Source organism: Acanthaster planci, linkage group LG03 (assembly GCF_054643075.1).
Source record: "Acanthaster planci isolate LZ-2023a linkage group LG03, COTS_SCS, whole genome shotgun sequence".
Taxonomy (NCBI): Eukaryota; Metazoa; Echinodermata; class Asteroidea; order Valvatida; family Acanthasteridae; genus Acanthaster; species Acanthaster planci.
Window position 1 is genome coordinate 1891813 of NC_141779.1, and position 22854 is coordinate 1914666.

Here is a 22854-nt window from a genome sequence, read left to right on the forward strand (position 1 = left end):
ACATCCATTGCAAATATATATGTAGGGTACGTGTATATCTTCAGTTAAACCCCTACATGAAATGTTTTCAACTGTTTATGTTGCACTCTATGTCGGCAACACACGGTGCGGCGTCTCCATGTGAGAATACAGCATGCACAAGTATTGAACATTGGCTACGGCTCTCCACCGCTGCTTCTTTTGATCAAAATTTGAAGCCGTATCGCAGGAGGCGGGACTGGATTATGGCTACCCCTGTAATGCACCACCCCATAAAATGCCATGTATAACTAGATTGATACACCTGCAGTGCTGGGTGCACATACGTGAATTACAAATTCTCAATCAGCTCTCTCCATCTTTCCGATCCTTCAAAGTCCTCTGAGAATCGGCAAACAGGCTCCTCCACTCATATTTTCTTGCCATTTTTTTCATTTTGCATGTTTCAATGACTGTTATGTGCATTCATTTCAGCTAGAGCACAAGCCGCTGATGAGTCGTTGCTTACAGGACGACCAGCTTCTTGTCATTTCTCGATGATGGCCACTGTTGTTAAGGTGATTGTACTGTGATCTCTTACTGTAGCCTTCTTGGTAAAACGTAAGTGATCTTTTGTTATTGGTCATCCCAAAGGTTGGATTCACTGATTGAGTCTCCTGTGAACTCATTGCCTCATGTCCTGTAGACCTAGTACATTAAGACCTACCACACCTTACTGTCTTATAATATAGCTCGTGTAAACAAAGTGTGACTTCATTATGTCTATCTAAGGATCATGCTTGGTGAATACATTTATTTTGCCCAAATACCGGGTGACATGTATATGGGGAGCTATAAAGGTTAAAATGGTCCCCCAAATCCTCTGATTTTATTATGATTTCACATGCTCTCTTGGAGGTTATAGTTAATACTGTTTATAATTTGGGAATGTTTTCTGCAGAGACTGTGATCTCCTGTATTAGCCTTAAGTTGGACCGAGAGAGAACACTATTTCCTTGGCATCAGAGGCTCCTTTGGTACTAACTTTGCATCACTGGTTCATGAACGACTAGGACATGGTAGCAGCCCAATCGCTACCAACAAAATGAATACTCCCAACCAACACGACTCTTTTCAACCAATTAAGTTGTGCTTCTACTCAAGGCAGATTGAAGAGATTGCTTGGCTGAAAAAACAGGTGGGATTGTTTAAACATAACCCCAGATCAACACTCCTTGTTTTGCAGGCTTGCATCTGTAGATGGCTGAAAACAAATCTTAAGAACTGGAAAAAGTAGAGGGATGTACATGTAATATGTTAAATTGCTGCTTACAGGCTTGAGGAAAAGGACTTTTTGGGAAGTGTATATGTATTTAAGGTGTTTTGAAAAACAAAATATACTGACTAGTCAAGCAACAATTGAAAAGAAATGGAAAAATGACAACTAAGAAGATTTTAAGAAGATTTATATGAGAAACTCCAGTGATGTGGGCTTGTATATTATTTGGCCCTGATCTTTGTTGATTTGACACTGCTTTCAATGATGTTTCAACTACTGTTGTAAAGTGCACCTATATATTTTGAAATTGTGGCCTCCACATGTGTGCAGTAATACAGATTGGAATTCAAACATGGTTTAGTTTTCCTAGTTTCAGTAGTTTGACAGAGAGACAAGAGCAAGCTAGTCCCTGGAGGCAGTTCTCTGGAGTGTAACAAATCAGAGATATCTTATCACTGGTGACGCTACTCGACAGGTATGGAAACAGTCTACATCATATTCTGATATTAGTCCATGGTTATGGTAATAGTGAAATGCCTGGTTGTTATGTAGATCTTGACCTTGGGTTTTGTCTTTTAAGTTTTCAACTAATGAGAATCCCCAGCCTTTAAGGTTGGATTGAATTAAACTACAAAAAATGGATGGAATTTTTTGGTGTGGTTGTACAATTTGTGCCAAAGTGAACAGAAACAAGACGGAAGCTGCATCTACAGGCTGCTTGTAGTGAATGAGGAGTGTACTGAAATGAAATGACCTCATTCCTGGATCAAAATCACGTACAAGGATGAGTGTACACATTCCACAAGGGTTGTTTAAAAAAATCTGGACTTGTTTTATTTTATCAGCCAACTTTTTACTCACTGAAGCCATCCTTCTGTGTCAAATACATTAAAGGTGCAATGCATCAGGTTGTTACAATATGGCAAGCTAGCCCACAGTAGGTACAATTCGCTCTTTGCACGCTGCCGCCCCAAGCATGCAGAATCTCGATCTTGATCTTTACAAAGTTGGTTCAGTGATTTCCATGTATGTTGCTTCGTCATTCTGTGCATGCTGTGTCGGATCTTATACCATACGATTGGACAATGTTTCAGAAGCTGATTGTGACATGATTGTACAATCTGCCAGATTGAGGCTCTCCATGCCTATGGCGGCAACATGCAGAATAAATAACGTGTGTGTCCAGAGTTTCTTTCATGATATCCTCAACACAAGACAGGCTTCTATCATCCACACCAAGGATTCAACATTGGCTGGGAAGTATGATGTAAGCCATCTTGACAATAATTCTTTTGTGTTCCACATGCCTGGAAGAAGGTCATTTAGGGAAGCACTTATGACTTACTTTTTTCCATCTTTCTCATTCTCCACTGCCCTCTGAGAATCAGTTAATCCAAGCTAATGCACTCATGTTGTATTGTAATTTCTTCCTTTTGCATGTTTTTAATGACTGTTGTGTGTGTCCATCTCAGCCAGAGCACAAGCTGCTGAGTGAGCCGATGTTCATGGTACATCCAACCTCTTGAGGATGGGGTTCCTGTGCTCGTTGTTGAGGTGATCGGACTTTGATCTCTTGCTGCTGCCTGCTGGGTAAAAGGTACGTGGGTCCAATGTTGTTGGTTACTCCAAAGGTATAATTCACTGATTCAGTCCCCTGTGGACTCATATATATTTCATATATGGACCCAAAACATAATGATGTCAAGCTATTATTTTTTACTTTGCACAGTTACTCCTTCCCCATCTTCGTGCCTTAGGAAACGAAGCATGACGTCATTATGTTACAGGTCTCTTCACTTTTCAAAAAGTTGACAGGGACAGAGGTCCTTCTCTGTGGATTAATTTAATTTTCGCGTAAACCTGGGTGACATACCTGTGTATGGGGAGCCATAATTTAATACCATTGATAAATTTTGGATGGCAGGTAAAACATGAAATATCAGAGAGTGTTTGGCCCAACCCCTTCGGTGTATGCAAAATCCTATTGAATCAGACGATTTTGGACTGTCTAAATTTTCTTCTTTCTTGGGCTGTTGAAAGAGCCCAAGAAAGTCGAAGCTTTAGAATTATGTCTTTTCAGGAGTTGTGTTTGCTGATCAACCAACAATTGAAGAGAGTTGAAACAAAGGTCAATACGAAAATGAGAGTTAAAGACTATAAAGACATCGCAGTGATGTCTACTTGTATGTTATTCAGCTCTGATCTTTGTTGACTTGATTCTGTGGTTTTATTAGCTGTAGCATTGATGAAGAGACAAGACCAAGTCCGTTGGAGACAGTTTTCTGGAGTTTAAACACATCACTGGCAACTGGCATTACTGACGACACAACTCACTCGGTAAGCACTTTATATCATGTTCTGATTTGAGCCTAACAATGAAAGTCATGTTCCAAATTTTGAACAATATCTGTACATAATTTTGTATACATGTTCAATTGTTCTGTAAAATCTGGAGCATGGCTTATCAGGCTCTACTCTTGAGGATGACGAGAGCATGCTGGATGAAACGTCAAGCACACACTCTACAGTTCTTATCAGAACCATACCTCTTCCAAGGGAGATCTATCCACATGATGTAACCACAAGCCCTGTTTTTAGTCTCCACCATGTAAAGCGTCAAGTCTTATTTAATGGAGGTGAATACTTAGGGCAGTTATGTTTCCTGGTTTCCCATTTGTAAGTTGGTCTTGTAATTGGATGGTTTTGCAGCAAATTTGGCTCTATATAAGGCCTTATCCAAACTAAGCTTTTGTCTGTGACTGTAGGGTTGGTGAAAATCAACTGATCTTGTTGTCATTTTGTTGAACATATCCACTGAAGAATGTTTGATTCTGATATTCCCAAATTTAAGAGAACTATACACAAATGAAGGCAAAAGCTTGGGTCAGTCATTGTGTCTACTAGTAATCTTCTCCCTCTTGTACTCGTTAGTCAATCTGTTTTAGTAGTTAGTTTAGCCTGTGTATGACGATAGTCTTCAAATGGTCGAAAGGTGTATCTTGGTTAATCATGATGAGTACCATCTCTTCAATTATTCTTATTTATTTGACCATCACAAGAACAAACAAAGCAAAATTAAACACAAATTATTAAAAAAAAAAAAAGCACAAATACAAGTAAATATAAGCACTAGGAGGGACCGGGGATAAAAATCCGAATACATAACGAGACAAATATCAGTTATGCGGGTCAGCAGGTTCTGCAAAAGTAAAATAAACTACTATTACCCCCATTTATGCTCATATCATTAGCAAGACAAATTAACCAGAACAAAGGAAACAGTAGTCTCCACACAGGTGATAAAAATGACAGCCCAAAAAAGAGAAAAAAATATCTGAGGAGAACGTTTCATTTCAATATTTCCAAACGTAAGAAAATTATCCCGCAAAGTGAAGGCCATGCTATAAAAAGAATTTTTTTTACTCGTTCTTTTTAATCATGCGAATTTACTCATTTAAAAAATAACCAGTTTTAATCAAGTCCTCTGTGCCCTCCTTTTGAGGTGATTTTATTGGCTTGTTGGTAATTTTGGTTTTTTGTCACTTATTATTCATGTGATGCCTTTAATTGTAAATCATGTCATCCTAATTAAACACTTTTCTGTGATTTGTTTACGCCTGTACTCAGTACCACAATTACGGCCAAGAGTTGGACTCTAGCACTGTGCCTATCTGTTCTACGCGTTAGTCTTCTGCTGCTGGTCGAACAGTGATACGCTCCATGCTGTGACATGCTCAGCCTCAATAAAAGTAACAAGAGCATGATTTTGATTTCCTCAACATAACAGAACTGAATTTGCAACTGTTGCAGTGACCGTTTGTCTTGTGGTGGCAACAAAAGGTTTTGTTGAAAGGTTGCTACTTTGCGTGGTTTTTCTGTACCATCTGGTGTACCTCAAGGAAGTGTCTTGAGCCCAATCCAGTTCTTATGTATACCAACGACTTTCCTTATCACATCTTGTCAGCTAGCACTTTATTTGGTAACAGTGCTCTTGTGTATAGGCCAATATAATGTCAGTCTGATGACCTTCAAGACATCCATGGCTTTCAAAGATGTTGTCATGCTAATAAAATGCATCTCAATACATTACTAAGGAAACCAAAGTTTTGCTTATGCTAGGATGGTCAAAGAAAATAGTGGACCTGAATTGTACCTTAGTTAACATGCAGTTTGAAGCTGATAATGAGTACAAAATTTCTCGGGAAAATCTTGTTATGTCACTACCAAAATCAAACAGACTTAGTATGTCTTGCTTTCATCTTGCAAGTTTCTAGTGTTGACTATTCTGGAATACAAGTAGCCTATCTGGTACCTTCACAACAGGAACCTTATACATTGACAAATTAGAACAAAATTCAACGATGAGCAACCAGAATAATTTTCTAGTGAAGAAGATTTAAAATGGATTACACGGATTGGTTGCATATGTACATTGAATTTGTCTTTACGTGAATCTAAAAGCATCCATCTTTTGCTTACATTTGTTGTTAGAGGTCTTCATAGAGCTTTTGACCGTGAAATAGTCTTAGTGAACAGGTGGTACATTGAAACGATCAGGCTGGACAAACCTTAGGGCACTAATTCAAAAACTGCATTTTGCCAATTACATGCTCTTGAGATGACCTACATGTACCTGAACGTTTGAGAACTGAAGTGGTTTAAATAACCCTTCAACAGGGAATCAACTTACCAAGTACCCACTTGAATTTGAAACTATATGAAACTTGACAGAGTACTGATTGAATTTGCAGTGGAGTACCCTTGTAATAAGGTCACTGGGACTGGCAAGTTGTGGGAGGGTCACTGTGTTGTTTGGTGCAAGGAAGCACAAAATGGGGGGATTTGAATATCTAGGATTTGCCATGTGGGCCAGATGTGTCAATGGTTTTGCTTTTGTCGGTATTCAAGTGTATTTTGTTATTTCGTGGTGTCTTTCTGTTTTTTTCGGTTTTTACACAATAAATTTCTTTTATTGTTTTGGGGGTACTTATTGTTTAATTGATTGATTTGTTTCTGTAATTAATTTTTTTTGGTTATTTTAATGTATTTGTATGTCATATTTATATTATTTTGCCAATTGTATATATTTTTTTTGTTTGATTTATTTATTGCCATTTCTTGAATCTTGTGCTGTTACTGTATTGTGTATGTGTGTGCACGTTTATGTAAACCTGGAGCTTCAGAAATGAAGTCTTACGGGTGACAGTTATTGGATTAACTGTGCCTCTCCGGGCATTTGTAAGTTTGTGTTTGTGATCTCAGTGTATTTTGTGTTATGTGTTTTTGTTTAATGTTGCTGTGTTCTTTATCTTGGAAAATGCCGAATAAATGAAATTGTTTCCCTCATTGTACACTCGTTATTTAGTCTCTTTTCGACGAAGAGTTTTTATCTCCGAGGTTAAGTAGGTTGACAAATGGTCCGAATGGGCGAGCTTGGGGTGACTCGACAAGGATGCAAATTTCACTATCCCCTGGAGAAAATTTTATTTCGATATTTGGAAACATTAAACAAAAAGGTTTCATATTTTTTTGGTTTTGCATGCTACACACGTCAAATACACGCCACGTTGTCTCCATATCCGATATTAAATTGTCAAGAGATGGGCTGATCCTGGAGTCTTTGGAAAGGTTATATGTTTATCATCCAAAAAGAAAATTTCATGCCGTTTTGCAACAGAACAGACATGGGGGTCAGAGTTTTCCTTAGACATGCTCCCTATTTCGTTCGTTTTCGCTTTGTACACACGGTAGTCGGTCTGCGTCTGCCGCTACATGTCTCCATAGCCGAGTTTACAGTAAATATTCTGAAACGGTCAAAATGGGCTGACCTTGATATCTTCAGAGACGGTATATATTTCTCTGTCCATTGAGATAATTTTCCTGTCCATATTTAAGCTGAAGCCTTGGAAATACCTGCGAAAGAAGGCTAGAGTTGTCCCACTGCTCTTTGTTCTCACTTTACCGAGACATTTCAGCGCACAGTGTGATCGCAATATTTTAGCCAAAAAAGTTTCCGATTGCTTGAAATGTGGTAGACATGATGACAATCAAAGGGCACATGTTCCTCTATTCATTGACGTAGGTTTCATATTCATAATATGCTGAACAAGGCAAGAGATCTTGGCTGTGCTAGTGCTTCCTGTGTTTTTGCGATTTGTCCTTTGGTCACACATTAATGGTCTTCCCAGCAGCAAATCCAGCTTTAGCGTTGGGGGGGGGGGTTCAAACTGAATACAGTTTCGGGCCTATTCAGCATGATTTTGGGGAAGAAGAACTTTCAGAAGCGTGACGGTCGTGACATCCTTGTTTTTATGTCTTGGTATTGTTTTCTTAGGGTATTGGTGCTGATATACCCATTACTCCCTTTCTCACACACCTACACAGTATTTTTAGTGAACAAAATTGTGGCAGGGGCATGCCCCCCACCCTTGCGTCCACTGGCTGGACCATTGCCTCTTCCTGAGCAGAGAATGGCTTCATTATATTCGAGCATAAAAGTGCAGAAATTTGTCCAAATGTGGCATTCATGGCGGCATCTGAAATAGTACATACTCCTCTGTCCATTAGTCGAAGTTTCAGATCCAAATTTGTTATTATTAGGGAAATACCCATCGAAGAAGGCAAGAGTTCATGTCTCACTGCTTGTTATTTTTGTGCAATTGTCCCTTTGTAGACACTCTACTGATATTCTTCCTGCGCACATGGCTCAATATTTGCGCACTAGGGTCCTGATGCTTGCTACTTTTGTTCAATTTCCCTTTGCCACATTTTACCGGTCCTCGATCTTCCCCAGTAAAGATGGCTTCCCATACCCGGGCTTTACAGGTCTAAAAGTGCTTCAAATCTAAGAGTTTCAGCGACATATGAAAGGGCACACTTTCCTTCATCAGATGACATAAGTTTTATATTTCTAGTTATTGGGGAAATACACGAAAAAAGAAGACAAGGGATCTGTAACTGCTTGTCAGATTCGTGACTTTTCCCCTTTCTCCACACTTTAGCAGTCCTCTTCCCGCACAAAGATGGTTTTATGTATTCGAACATAACAGGTGTAACAGGTGTGAAGATTGTCCAAATCTAGCAATCCTACCACTATCCGAAAGGGCGCATGTTCTAATAATTGATACGTTTCATATCCATCCTTGGTGTGTTTAGGGAAATATGGGAGAAAGAGGACGAATTTTTCTCAGACTGCTTGCTGTTTTTTGTGAATTTCTGCATTCGTCCTCACATTACCATTCCTCATCCCGCGCAAATACAGCTCCATATGTTCGACCAAAGAACGTCTATAATTGTCTAAATCTGGCAATCCCAGTACCGTGTAAAAGAGCACGTTTCACGTCCATGTTAGAAAAATGTTGGCGAAAAAGGCAAACCTTGTCCTACTGCTTGTAACTTTTGTTCATTTCTCTTTTCTGGTACTGCCTGACAGAGAATAAGTTCCACTCTCTATTGAAGAAATTTTTATTATCCTCTTGTTCTAGATAGGGAAATATTAGCAAAGGTAGGCAAGAGTTTTTGTCCCACTACTTTTTACTTTACCGTTCGTGTTTCCGTGCATAAATGGCTCCATATGTTTCAGTATAAGGTTTGAAAATTGTCCAAATATAGCGTTCTTGACAGCTACTGAAAGGGCACTTGTTCTCCATTCGTTGACGTATTTAAAGTTTCAGGAAAATTAAATGAAGTTAGGAAAAAGTTTGCATTCCACTGCTTGTTTTTTTGTTATTCACCTCTTTTGGTTAAATTTGTTTCATTGTGCTATTATTTAGGACTTTTAATTTTAGGCCATTTAATTATTTAGGTATTTATTAATTTTGCTTCTCTACCCTTAAGTTCTCAACTTCGTACATATTCCACTCATCTTATTTGCTGCATTTAATCCTTCTCAATTGCACATATTGAAAGCTCCTAACATCTAACTATTTCAAGATCTGAAATCGTAAGTAGTCCAAGTTTCAAATCTTGCAGTTATTTCTGAATTTGGTGATTTAGGTATTTCGATATTTTGTCATTTTGCTATATGACCCTTTAATTTTGAAATTTGTTCACCTATCTCATTTGCTGCACACCCATGTTTATTCCAGTCTGAATTCCAACATAACTAAAGGTGCATGGATCAAACCTTTTGAAGAAATCAATTCCTCAATAGTCCAAGACTCAAGTTTAGATAGAGATAGTTTGAAATTTGGCTGTTTAGTTACACTGGTATTGAGTATTTTCTTAGCCCTTCTTTTAACTTTGGAAATTCGTACATATTTTAACCTAACGCATTCGCTGCATTCCGATGTATTCCCGTCTGAATACTCGTAAGTAAAGCTCCAAAAATCAAACCTTATCAAGGAATCACAACCTGATTAGTCCAAGACTCAAATAGTGCAGGTATTTACACATTTAGCTATTTATTTAGACAGATACTGAGTCTTTTGTTTCCTCCGCCTTAACTTTAGAAATTCGTATATATTTAAGCCTGTTTTATGCCTTTCTTTCCGATGGTTTTCCGTCTGAGTTCCAACCTAACTAAAGCTCCAAAATCAAGATGTTTGAAGAAATCCATTCCTCAATATTCCAAGACTCAAACTTTGCTGATATTTAGAAATCTGGCTATTAAGTTAGACTTTTATTGAGTCGCCTTATCCTTAACTTTTAAAATTCGTACATATTTGACCCTACCGCATTTTCTTTATTTTAATGTTTTCTCGTCTGAATTGCAACATATAACGTAAGCTCGAAAACTCTAACAAATTCAAGAAATCAATTCCTGAATAGTCCAAGACTGAAATCGTGCAGGTATTTAGAAATTTAGCTATTTACTATAGAGTCTTTTTGAAGCCCTACCCTCAACTTTGGGAATTTGCACATATCATTTTGACCCTACCACATTTGGTGTATTACGAGGCTTTCCCCAATCAATTCCAACATAACTAAAGCTCCAAAACTCTAAATTTTTCAAGACAGAAATTCTGCAAATGTCCAAGACTAGAATCGTGCAGGATTTAGAAATTTGGCGATTTAGTAAGACAGATATTGAGTCTTTTTGTAGTCCTACCCTTCACTTTAAAAAGAAAATCGTACATTTTTTTTATATGTACGATTTTATCGTACAATATCGTACATATTTCATATGTACGATTTCATATCTCAATTGCTGCATACCGACATTTCCTAAGAATTCCAACATAACTGCAGCTCCCAAAATATCTAAATATCTAAAACTTAAATCGCACAAGTATTTTGAAATATGGTGATTTAGTTAGACAGATATGGAGTCTTTTATAGCCCTACCCTTAACTTTTAAAAAATCGTACATATTTCTCCCTTTCTCATTTGCTGCAATACGATGTATTCCACTATGAATTCCAACATAACTGAAGCTCTACAAATCTAAAGTTTTCAAGAAATCAGTTCCTCAGTAGTCCAAGACACAAATTGCGGGGGTATTAGGAAATTTGGCGATTTAGTTATACAGATATGGAGTCCTTTTATAGCCCTAGCTTGAAAAACAAAGTTGTACATATTTCCCCCTGGCCCATTTGCTGCATTTTGATATATTCCCCTAAGAATTTCAACATAACTGAAGCTCAACAAATCTAAATTTTTCCAAGAAATCAATTCGTCAATAGTCCAAGACTCAAATTGTGCAGGTACTTAGAAATTTTGCGATTGAGTTAGAAACATACGGTGTCTTTTTGATGCCCTACCCTTAACTTAAACATTATGGGGTCCGAAATTTATAAGGATGAGAAAGAAGATACCTGCAAGACTCTATAGATTACCATCAATATGGGGACAAAGTCAGCATGAGAATGTATATACATACATCTCTCTCATAGATCATCGTCAATATTTGGACTCCATAGATTACCGTTATTATATGATCTCTAGTGTATTAGCTAGATTAGATTACTATCAGTATGAAGATACCTTCATAATTCTATAGATTGCCGTCAATATGAGGACATCAGTGTATCAGCATGAGAATGTACATACATAAATTAGTCCATAAATTATATGTGCATCAGTGAATAGACTACCGTCAATATGGGTACAACAGAGTACCAGCATGAGAATGTAGATACATACATAACTCCATAGATCACCGTCAATATACGGACTCCATAGTTTGCCGTCATTATGGTGCTCAGTCATGCATGACAGGAGGGATACCCACCAAGGTATCGTTTAATAGAAATAATACTGCTTCTACTTTTCGGAGATCCTTTTACATTATAGTAATATCTCATTGTATGGGCATATTAACCCCTTTCTTCAGGGTTAAGTTTTTTCTGGGACACCCTGTACATGACCGTTATTATGGGGACAACATTGTATCACCATGAGAATGTAGAATACATACATCACTCCATGTATTACCGTCAATATGGGGACTCCACAGATTGCGGTCATTATACGGACTCCAGTGTACTATAGTCATGTAAAAGTAGATCCATATACATCACTCCATATATTACCGTCAATATGGAGATTCCACAGATTACCGTCATTATAGGGACTCCAGTGTAAATGTAAATGTAGATACATACATCACTCCATATGTTACCGTCCAAATGGGGACTCCACAGATTACCGTCATTATAGGGACTCCAGTCAATAAGCAAGGGAGTATAGATACATACATTGCTTCGTAGATTACCGTCATTATATGGGGTCCAGATTTATAAGATGGGAATGAAGATACCTGCATCACTCCATAGACTACCATCATTATCGAGACTCCATGGATTACAGTCATTATAGGCACTCCAGTTCCTAAGCAAAGGAATATAGATACACACATTGCTGGAAAGATTACTGTCATTATTGTGTCCCTAATTTATAAGGATGAGAAGGAAGATTAGTGCATCACTCTATAGATTACCGTTATCATGGGGTCCCAAATTTATTAGCATTTTCATGAAAATAACTGCATCACTCCATAGATAACCATTATTATATGGTAGCTATTTCCCTAACTACTGCAAATGTGGATTTGAAATTTATATGAATGGATGGAGGAACATAAGGCCTTTCAGATGACACAAAGATTGCCAGATGTACATAATTCTCAGACCTTTTATGGCGCAGACGCACTTTATAAGCGAGGAAGTATAGATACATACATTACTCCGAAAATTAACGTCATATGGGTCCCAAATTTATCAGGATGTTCATAAAGATACCTGCATCACTACATAGAATACCGTCATTTGTGGGGTCCCAAATTTTTAAAGAGGAGAATGAAGATAAATGCATCACTCCATAGTTTACTATCAACATGGTGACTCCATAGATTACCCTCACTACAGGGACTCCAGTGTGTTAGAATGTTATTGTAAATAAATGCATGATTCCGTATATTACTGTCATTATAGGGACTCCTGTTCATTTGCAAGGGAATATAGATACCCTGTACATGGGTTGTTCTATACATTTCCCTTATATTTTTGCGTAATTCTGACTTTGCGGTATACCGGGTCCTGTAATCGCACAGACATTGCTTCATGTATTCGAGCATAAAAGGCCTTAAAATAATCAAAATCTGGCAATCGTTGTGTCACCTCAAAGGGCACATATTCCTCTTTAGATTCATATAAGTTTTATGTCAATATTTACAGTAGTTAGGGATATATCTGCAAAAGGAAGTGCGAGTTATTTCTGACTGCTTTATATTTTTGCAAAATTCTGACTTTGCGCTGCGCCGGGTGCTGTTCTCGCCCAGAGAATGCTTCATATTTCCCAGCATTAAATGTCTTCAAATTACCTACATCTTGCATTCTTGGTGTCATCTGAAAGGCCACATGTTTCCCTATCCATTCATATAAGTTTCATATCCATATTTGCAGTAGTTAGGGAAATATCTTTCAAAGGAAATGCAAGCTCGTGTCCAATTGCCTGATATTTTTGTGGAATTCTGTCTTCGTCTTCACCATACCCGTCCTTATCCTGCGCAGAGAATGCTTCATATAATCGAGCATAAAAGGTCTAAGAAGTATTTACATCTGGCAATCTTGGTGTCATCTGAAAGGCCACATGCACCCCTATCCATTCATATAAAATTGATTTCGATATTTGTAGTACTTAGGGAACTGCTTGATATTTTTTCGTAATTCTGACTTTGCGCTATTTCGGGTCCTTTACTCGCACAGTGCATGCTTCACATAATTGGGTTAAAAGGTCTGAGAATTATCTAAATCTGGCAATCTTGGTGTGATCTGAAAGGTTACATGTTTCCCTATCCATTCATATAAGTTTCATATCCATATTTGCAGTAGTTAGGGAAATATCTTCCAAAGGAAGTGCAAGTTCTTGTCTGACTGTTTGATATTTTTGCGGAATTCTGGCTTCGTCTGCGCTATACTGGTCCTTATCACACGCAGATACGGCTTCCTATAATCGAGCATAAAAGGTCCGAGAAGTATCTAAACCTGGCAATCTTGGTGTCATCTGAAAGGCCACATGTTTCAATGTCCATTCATATAAGTTTCATATCCATATTTGTAGTAGTTAGGGAAATATCTGCCAAAGGAAGTGCAAGTTCTTGTCTGACTGATTGATATCTTTGCGGAATTCTGGCTTCGTCTACGCTATACCGGTCCTTATCCCGCGCAGAGAATGCTTCCTATAATCGAGTATAAAAGGTCTGAGAATTAATTATCTAAATCTGGCAATCTTGGTGTCATCTGAAAGGCCACATGTTTCCCTGTCCATTCGTATAAGTTTCATATCCATATTTGCAGTAGTTAGGGAAATATCGTCAAAAGGAAATGCAAATTCGTGTCCAATTGCCTGATATTTGTGCGGAATTCTGGCTTCGTCTGCACCATACCGGTCTTTATCCTGCGCAGAGAATACTTTATATAATCGAGCCTAAAACGTCTGAGAATTATCTAAATCTGGCAATCTTGGAGTCATCTGAAAGGCCACATGTTTATTTGTCGATTCATATTAATTTCATATCCATATTTGCGGTAGTTGGCAAATAGCTGCAAAAGGAAGTGCGAGTTCTTTTCCAACTGCCTCCTTTTTTGCGGAATTCTGGCTTCGTCTACGCTATACCGGTCCTTATCCCGCGCAGAGAATGCTTCCTATAATCGAGTATAAAAGGTCTGAGAATTAATTATGTAAATCTGGCAAACTTGGTGTCATCTGAAAGGCCACATGTTTCCCTATCCATTCATATAAGTTTCATATCCATATTTGCAGTAGTTAGGGAAATATCGTCAAAAGGAAATGCAAATTCGTGTCCAATTGCCTGATATTTGTGCGGAATTCTGGCTTCGTCTGCACCATACCGGTCTTTATCCTGCGCAGAGAATACTTTATATAATCGAGCCTAAAACGTCTGAGAATTATCTAAATCTGGCAATCTTGGTGTCATCTGAAAGGCCACATGTTTATTTATCGATTCATATTAATTTCCTATCCATATTTGCGGTAGTTGGCAAATAGCTGCAAAAGGAAGTGCGAGTTCTTTTCCAACTGCCTCCTTTTTGCGGAATTCTGGCTTCGTCTGCGCTATACCGGTCCATATCCCACGCAGAGACTGCTTCATATAATCGATCATAAAAGGTCTGAGAATTATCTAAATCTGGCAATCTTGGTGTGATCTGAAAGGTTACATGTTTCCCTATCCATTCATATAAGTTTCATATCCATATTTGCAGTAGTTAGGGAAATAGCTACCAAAGGAAGTGCAAGTTCTTGTCTGACTGTTTGATAATTTTGCGGAATTCTGGCTTCGTCTACGCTATACCTGTCCTAATCCCGCGCAGAGAATGCTTCATATATTCGAGCATAAAAGGTCTGAGAATTATCTAAATCTGGCAATCTTGGTGTCATCTGAATGGCGATATGTTCCTCTATTAATTCATATTAATTTTATATCCATATTTGTTGTAGTTAAGGAAATAACTGCCGAAGGAAGTGCAAGTTCTTTTCCAACTGCCTCCTTTTTTTTTGAGGAATTCTGGCTTCGTGTGCGATATACCGGTCCTAATCCCACGCAGAGAATGCTTTATATAATCGAGCATAAAAGGTCTGACAATTATCTAAATCTGGCAATGTTGGTGTCTTCTGAAAGGCCACATGTTTCACTGTCCATTCATATAAGTTTCATATCCATGTTTGCAGTAGTTAGGGAAATATCTGCCAAACGAAGTGCAAGTTTTTGTCTGACTGATTGATATCTTTGCGGAATTCTGGCTTCGTCCACGCTATACCGGTCCTTATCCCGCGTAGAGGATGCTTCCTATAATCGAGTATAAAAGGTCTGAGAATTATCTAAATCTGGCAATGTTGGTGTCTTCTGAAAGGCCACATGTTTCCCTGTCCATTCATTTAAGTTTCATATCCATATTTGCAGTAGTTAGGGAAATAGCTGCCAAAGGAAAATGCAAGTTCGTGTCCAATTGCCTGATATTTTTGTGGAATTGTATAAATGGTCATAAAAGGTCTGAGAATTATCTAAATCTGGCAATCTTCGTGTCATCTGAAAGGCCACATGTTCATCTATCAATTCATATTAATTTCCTATCCATATTTGCAGTAGTTGGCAAATAGCTGCCAAAGGAAGTGCGAGTTCTTTTCCAACTGCCTCCTTTTCTGCAAAATTCTGGCTTCGTCTGCGCTATACCGTCCATATCCCACGCAGGGACTGCTTCAAATAATCGATCATAAAAGGTCTGAGAATTATCTAAATCAGGCAATCTTGGTGTCATCTGAAAGGCTACATGTTCCTCTATCAATTCATATTAATTTCATATCCATATTTGGAGTAGTTAGGGAAATAGCTGCCAAAGGAAGTGCGAGTTCTTTTCTAACTGCCTCCTTTTTTGCGGAATTCTGGCTTTGTCTGCGCTATACTGGTCCACATCACACGCAGATACTGCTTCATACAATCGAGCATAAAAGGTCTGAGAATTATCTAAATCTGGCAATCTTGGTGTGATCTGAAAGGTTACATGTTTTCCTATCCATTAATATATGTTTTATATCCATATTTGCAGTAGTTAGGGAAATATCTTCCAAAGGAAATGCAAGTTCGTGTCCAATTGCCTGATATTTTTGTGGAATTCTGGCTTCGTCTGCACCATACCGGTCCTTATCCGGCGCAGAGAATGCTTCATATAATTGAGCATAAAAGGTCTGAGAATTATCTACTTCTGGCAATCTTGGTGTCATTTGAAAGGCTTTTTGTTGCTATATCTATTCATATACGTTTCGTATCCATGTTTGCAGTTAGGGAAATAGCCGCGAAACTAAGTTCGTGGTCTTTTCGAACTGCCTCTTTTTTAGCGGAATTCTGGCTTTGTCTCCAATATACCAGTCCTTATCCCACGCAGAGAATGCTTCATATTATCGAGCCTAACAGGTCTGAGAATTATCTAAATCTGGCAATCTTGGTGTGATCTGAAAGGCCACATGTTTCCCTGTCCATTTATATAAGTTTCATATCAATATTTGGAATAGTTAGGAAAATATCTTCCAAAGGAAATGCAATTTCGTGTCCACTTGCCTGACATTTTTGCGGAATTCTGGCTTCGTCTACGCTATACTGATCCTTATCCCACGCAGATACTGCTTCATATAATCGAGCATAAAAGGTCTGAGAATTATCTAAATCTGGCAATCTGGGTGTGATCTGAAAGGCTACATGTTTCCCTATCCATTCATATAAGTTTCATATCCATGTTTGCAGTATTTAGGGAAATATCTGCCAAACTAAAGTCGAGCTCTTTTCCAACTGGCTCCTTTTTTTGCGGAATTCTGGCTTCGTCTGCAATATACCGGTCCTCATCCCACGCAGAGAATTCTTCCTATAATCGAGTATAAAAGGTCTGAGAATTATCTAAATCTGGCAATCTTGGTGTCATCTGAAAGGCCACATGTTTCCCTGTCCATTCATATAAGTCCCATATCCATATTCGCAGTAGTAAGGGAAATATCGTCAAAAGGAAATGCAAATTCGTGTCCTATTGCCTGATATTTTTGCGGAATTTTGGCTTCATCTGCACCATACCGGTCTTTATCCTGCGCAGAGAATACTTTATGTAATCGAGCCTAAAACGTCTGAGAATTATCTAAATCTGGCATTCCTGTTGTCATCTGAAAGGCCACATGTTCATCTATCGATTCATATTAATTTCCTATCCATATTTGCAGTAGTTGGCAAATAGCTGCCAAAGGAAGTGCGAGTTCTTTTCCAACTGCCTCCTTTTCTGCGGAATTCTGGCTTCGTCTGCGCTATACTGATCCTTATCCCACGCAGATACTGCTTCATATAATCGAGCAAAAAAGGTCTGAGAATTATCTAAATCTGGCAATGTTGGTGTCATCTGAAAGGCCACATGTTTCACTGTCCATTCATATAAGTTTCATATCCATATTTGCAGTAGTTAGGGAAATAGCTGCCAAAGGAAAATGCAAGTTCGTGTCTAATTGCCTGATATTTTTGTGGAATTGTATAAAAGGTCATAAAAGGTCTGAGAATTATCTAAATCTGGCAATCTTCGTCTCATCTGAAAGGCCACATGTTTCCCTGTCCATTCATATAAGTTTCATATCCATATTTGGAATAGTTAGGGAAATATCTTCCAAAGGAAATGCAAATTCGTGTCCACTTGCCTGATATTTTTGCGGAATTCTGGCTTCGTCTACGCTATACCGGTCCTCATCCTGCGCAGAGAATGCTTCATATAATCGAGCATAAAAAGTCTAAGAATTATCTAAATCTGGCAATCTTGGTGTCATCTGAAAGGCCACATGGTTCTTTATCCATTCATATAAGTTTCATATCCATATTTGCAGTAGTTAGGGAAATATCGTCAAAAGGAATTGCAAATTGTGTCCACTTACCTGATATTTTTGCGGAATTCTGGCTTCGTCTGCACCATACCGGTCTTTATCCTGCGCAGAGAATGCTTCATATAATCGAGCATAAAAAGTCTAAGAATTATCTAAATCTGGCAATCTTGGTGTCATCTGAAAGGCGATATGTTCCTCTCTCCATTCATGTTAATATCCTATCCATATTTGCAATAGTCCGGGAAATAGCTGCCAAAGTAAATTCGAGTTCTTTTCCAACTGCCTCCTTTTTTGCGGAATTCTGGCTTCGTCTGCGCTATACCGGTCCATATCCCAGGCAGATACTGCTTCATATAATCGAGCATAAAAGGTCTGAGAATTATCTAAATCTGGCAATCTTGGTGTGATCTGAAAGGCTACATGTTTCCCTATCCATTCATATAAGTTTCGTATCCATGTTTGCAGTATTTAGGGAAATATCTGCCAAACGAAGTTGGAGGTCTTTTCGAACTTTCTCCTTTTTCGCGGAATTCTGCTTTCGTCTGCAATATACCGGTCCTTATCCTGCGCAGAGAAGGCTTCATATAATCGAGCATAAAAGGTCTGAGAATTATCCAAATCTGGCAATCTTGGTGTCATCTGAAAGGCCACATAATTCCCTGCCCATTCATATAAGTTTCATATCCATATTTGCAGTAGTTAGGGAAATACCGTCAAAAGGAATCGCAAATTCGTGTCCAATTGCCTGATATTTTTGCAGAATTCTGGCTTCGTCTGCACCATACCGGTCTTTATCCTGCGCAGAGAATACTTTATATAATCGAGCCTAAAATATCACAGAATTATCTAAATCTGGCAATCTTGGTGTCATCTGAAAGGCGATATGTTCCTCTATCCATTCATATTAATTTCCTATCCATATTTGCGGTAGTTGGCAAATAGCTGCCAAAGGAAATGCGAGTTCTTTTCCAACTGTCTCATTTTTTACGGAATTCTGGCTTCGTCTGCGCTATACCGGTCCATATCCCACGCAGAAACTGCTTCATATAATCGATCATAAAAGGTCTGAGAATTATCTAAATCTGGCAATCTTGTTGTGATCTGAAAGGTTACATGTTTCCCTATCCATTCATATAAGTTTCATATCCATATGCCTTTTTCGTCTTCGTCTGCACCATACCGGTCTTTATCCTGCGCAGAGAATGCTTTATAAAATCGAGCCTAAAAGGTCAGACAATTATCTAAACCTGGCAATCTTGGTGTCAACCGAAAGGCTACATGTTTCCCTGTCCATTGGTATAAGTTTCATATCCATACTTGCAGTAGTTAGGGAAGTATCTCCCAAAGGAAGTGCGATTTCCTGTCTGACTGTTTGATATTTTTGCGGAATTCTGGCTTGGTCTGCGGTATACTGGTCCTTATTCCACGCAGATACTGCTTCATGTAATCGAGCATAAAAGGTCTGAGAATTATCTAAATCTGGCAATATTGGTTTCATCTGAAAGGCCACATGTTTCCCTGTCCATTCATATAAGTTTCATATCCATATTTGCAGTAGTTAGGGAAATAGCTTACAAAGGAAATTGCAAGTTCGTGTTTAATTGCCTGATATTTTTGCGGAATTCTGGCTTTGTCTAGGCTATACCGGTCCTTATCCCGCTCAGAGAATGCTTCCTATAATCGAGTATAAAAGGTCTGAGAATTATCTAAATCTGGCAATCTTGGCGTCATCTGAAAGGCCACATGTTTCCCTGTCCATTCATATAAGTTTCATATCCATATAAGCAGTAGTTAGGGAAATAGCTTACAAAGAAAAATGCAAGTTCGTGTCCAATTGCCTGATATTTTTGCGGAATCCTTGCTTCGTCTGCGCTATACCGGTCCTTTTCCTGCAAAAGGATTGCTTCATATATTCGAGCATAAAAGGTTTGAGAATTATCTAAATCTTCCAATCTTGCTGTCATCTGAAAGGCCACAATTTCCCCTATCTATTTGTATAAGTTTCATATCCCTATTTGGAGTAGTTAGGGAAATATCGTCAAAAGGAATTGCAAATTCGTGTCCAATTGCCTGATATTTTTGCGGAATTCTGGCTTCGTCTGCACCATACCGGTCTTTATCCTGCGCAGAGAATGCTTCATATAATCGAGCCTAAAAGGTCAGAGAATTATCCAAATCTGGCAATCTTGGTGTCATCTGAAAGGCCACATAATTCCCTGCCCATTCATAAATGTTTCATATCCATATTTGCAGTAGTTAGGGAAATAGCTGCCAAACTAAATTCGAGTTCTTTTCCAACTGCCTCCTTTTTTTGCGGAATTCTGGCTTCGTCTGCAATATACCGGTCCTTATCCCACGCAGAGAATGCTTCATATAATCAAGCATAAAAGGTCTGAGAATTATCTAAATCTGGCAATGTTGGTGTGATCTGAAAGGTCACATGTTTCCCTGTCCCTTCATATAAGTTTCATATCCATATTTGCAGTAGTTAGGGAAATAGCTGCCAAAGGAAGTGCGATTTCTTGTGTGACTGTTTGATATTTTTGCTGAATTTTGGCTTCGTCTACGCTATACTGGTCCTTATCCCGCGCAGAGAAGGCTTCCTATAATCGAGCATAAAAGGTCCGAGAATTATCTAAACCTGGCAATCTTGGTGTCATCTGAAAGGCAACATGTTTCACTGTCCATTTGTATAAGTTTCATATCCATTTTTGCAGTAGTTAGGGAAATATCTGCCAAAGAAATTGCAAGGTCTTGTCTGACTGTTTGATATTTTTTTTTCGGAATTCTGGCTTCGTTTGCGGTATACTGGTCCTTATTCCACGCAGATACTGCTTCATATAATCGACCATAAAAGGTCTGAGAATTATCTAAATCTGGCAATGTTGGTGTGATCTGAAAGGGCACATGTTTCCCTGTCCATTCATATAAGTTTCATATCCATATTTGCAGTAGTTAGGGAAATAGCTGCCAAAGGAAATTGCAAGTTTGTGTCTAATTGCCTGATATTTTTGCAGAATTCTGGCTTCGTTTACGCTATACCGGTCCTTATCCCGCTCAGAGAAGGCTTCCTATAATCGAGCATAAAAGGTCCGAGGATTATCTAAATCTGGCATTCTTGGTGTCATCTGAAAGGCCACATGTTTCACTGTCCATTCATATAAGTTTCATATCCATATTTGGAATAGTTAGGGAAATATCTTCCAAAAGAAATGCAAATTCGTGTCCACTTGCCTGATATTTTTGCGGAATTCTGGCTTCGTCTACGCTATACCGGTCCTCATCCTGCGCAGAGAATGCTTCATATAATCGAGCATAAAAAGTCTAAGAATTATCTAAATCTTACAATCTTGGTGTCATCTGAAAGGCCACATGGTTCTTTATCCATTCATATAAGTTTCATATCCATATTTGCAGTAGTTAGGGAAATATCGTCAAAAGGAATTGCAAATTGTGTCCACTTACCTGATATTTTTGCGGAATTCTGGCTTCGTCTGCACCATACCGGTCTTTATCCTGCGCAGAGAATGCTTTATATAATTGAGCCTAAAAGGTCAGAGAATTATCTAAATCTGGCATTCTTGGTGTCATCTGAAAGGCGATATGTTCCTCTCTCCATTCATGTTAATTTCCTATCCATATTTGCAGTAGTTGGCAAATAGCTGCCAAAGGAAGTGCGAGTTTTTTTCCAACTGCCTCCCTTTTTTGCGGAATTCTGGCTTCGTCTGCGCTATACCGGTCCATATCCCAGGCAGATACTGCTTCATATAATCGAGCATAAAAGGTCTGAGAATTATCTAAATCTGGCAATCTTGGTGTGATCTGAAAGGCTACATGTTTCCCTATCCATTCATATAAGTTTCGTATCCATGTTTGCAGTATTTAGGGAAATATCTGCCAAACGAAGTTCGAGGTCTTTTCGAACTTTCTCCTTTTTTAGCGGAATTCTGCTTTCGTCTGCAATATACCGGTCCTTATCCTGCGCAGAGAAGGCTTCATATAATCGAGCATAAAAGGTCTGAGAATTATCCAAATCTGGCAATCTTGGTGTCATCTGAAAGGCCACATAATTCCCTGCCCATTCATATAAGTTTCATATCCATATTTGCAGTAGTTAGGGAAATACCGTCAAAAGGAATCGCAAATTCGTGTCCAATTGCCTGATATTTTTGCAGAATTCTGGCTTCGTCTGCACCATACCGGTCTTTATCCTGCGCAGAGAATACTTTATATAATCGAGCCTAAAATATCACAGAATTATCTAAATCTGGCAATCTTGGTGTCATCTGAAAGGCGATATGTTCCTCTATCCATTCATATTAATTTCCTATCCATATTTGCGGTAGTTGGCAAATAGCCGCCAAAGGAAATGCGAGTTCTTTTCCAACTGTCTAATTTTTTACGGAATTCTGGCTTCGTCTGCGCTATACCGGTCCATATCCCACGCAGAAACTGCTTCATATAATCGATCATAAAAGGTCTGAGAATTATCTAAATCTGGCAATCTTGTTGTGATCTGAAAGGTTACATGTTTCCCTATCCATTCATATAAGTTTCATATCCATATGCCTTTTTCGTCTTCGTCTGCACCATACCGGTCTTTATCCTGCGCAGAGAATGCTTTATAAAATCGAGCCTAAAAGGTCAGACAATTATCTAAACCTGGCAATCTTGGTGTCAACCGAAAGGCTACATGTTTCCCTGTCCATTGGTATAAGTTTCATATCCATACTTGCAGTAGTTAGGGAAATATCTCCCAAAGGAAGTGCGATTTCCTGTCTGACTGTTTGATATTTTTGCGGAATTCTGGCTTG

The 22854-nt window shown here is 38.5% G+C and overlaps 1 long non-coding RNA gene across 2 annotated transcripts in view; it reads left to right on the plus strand.

Moving 5' to 3' along the window:
- Positions 1-22854, plus strand: part of LOC110990889 (uncharacterized) — a 445142-nt gene that overhangs the window by 137459 nt on the left and 284829 nt on the right. The window contains exons 2-3 of one of the 2 annotated variants that reach the window (XR_015424673.1): positions 454-536; positions 920-1712. This is a non-coding gene — a long non-coding RNA (uncharacterized LOC110990889). The remainder of the gene's footprint in view (positions 1-453; positions 537-919; positions 1713-22854) is intronic. The other variant, XR_015424672.1, reaches the window with a different exon arrangement.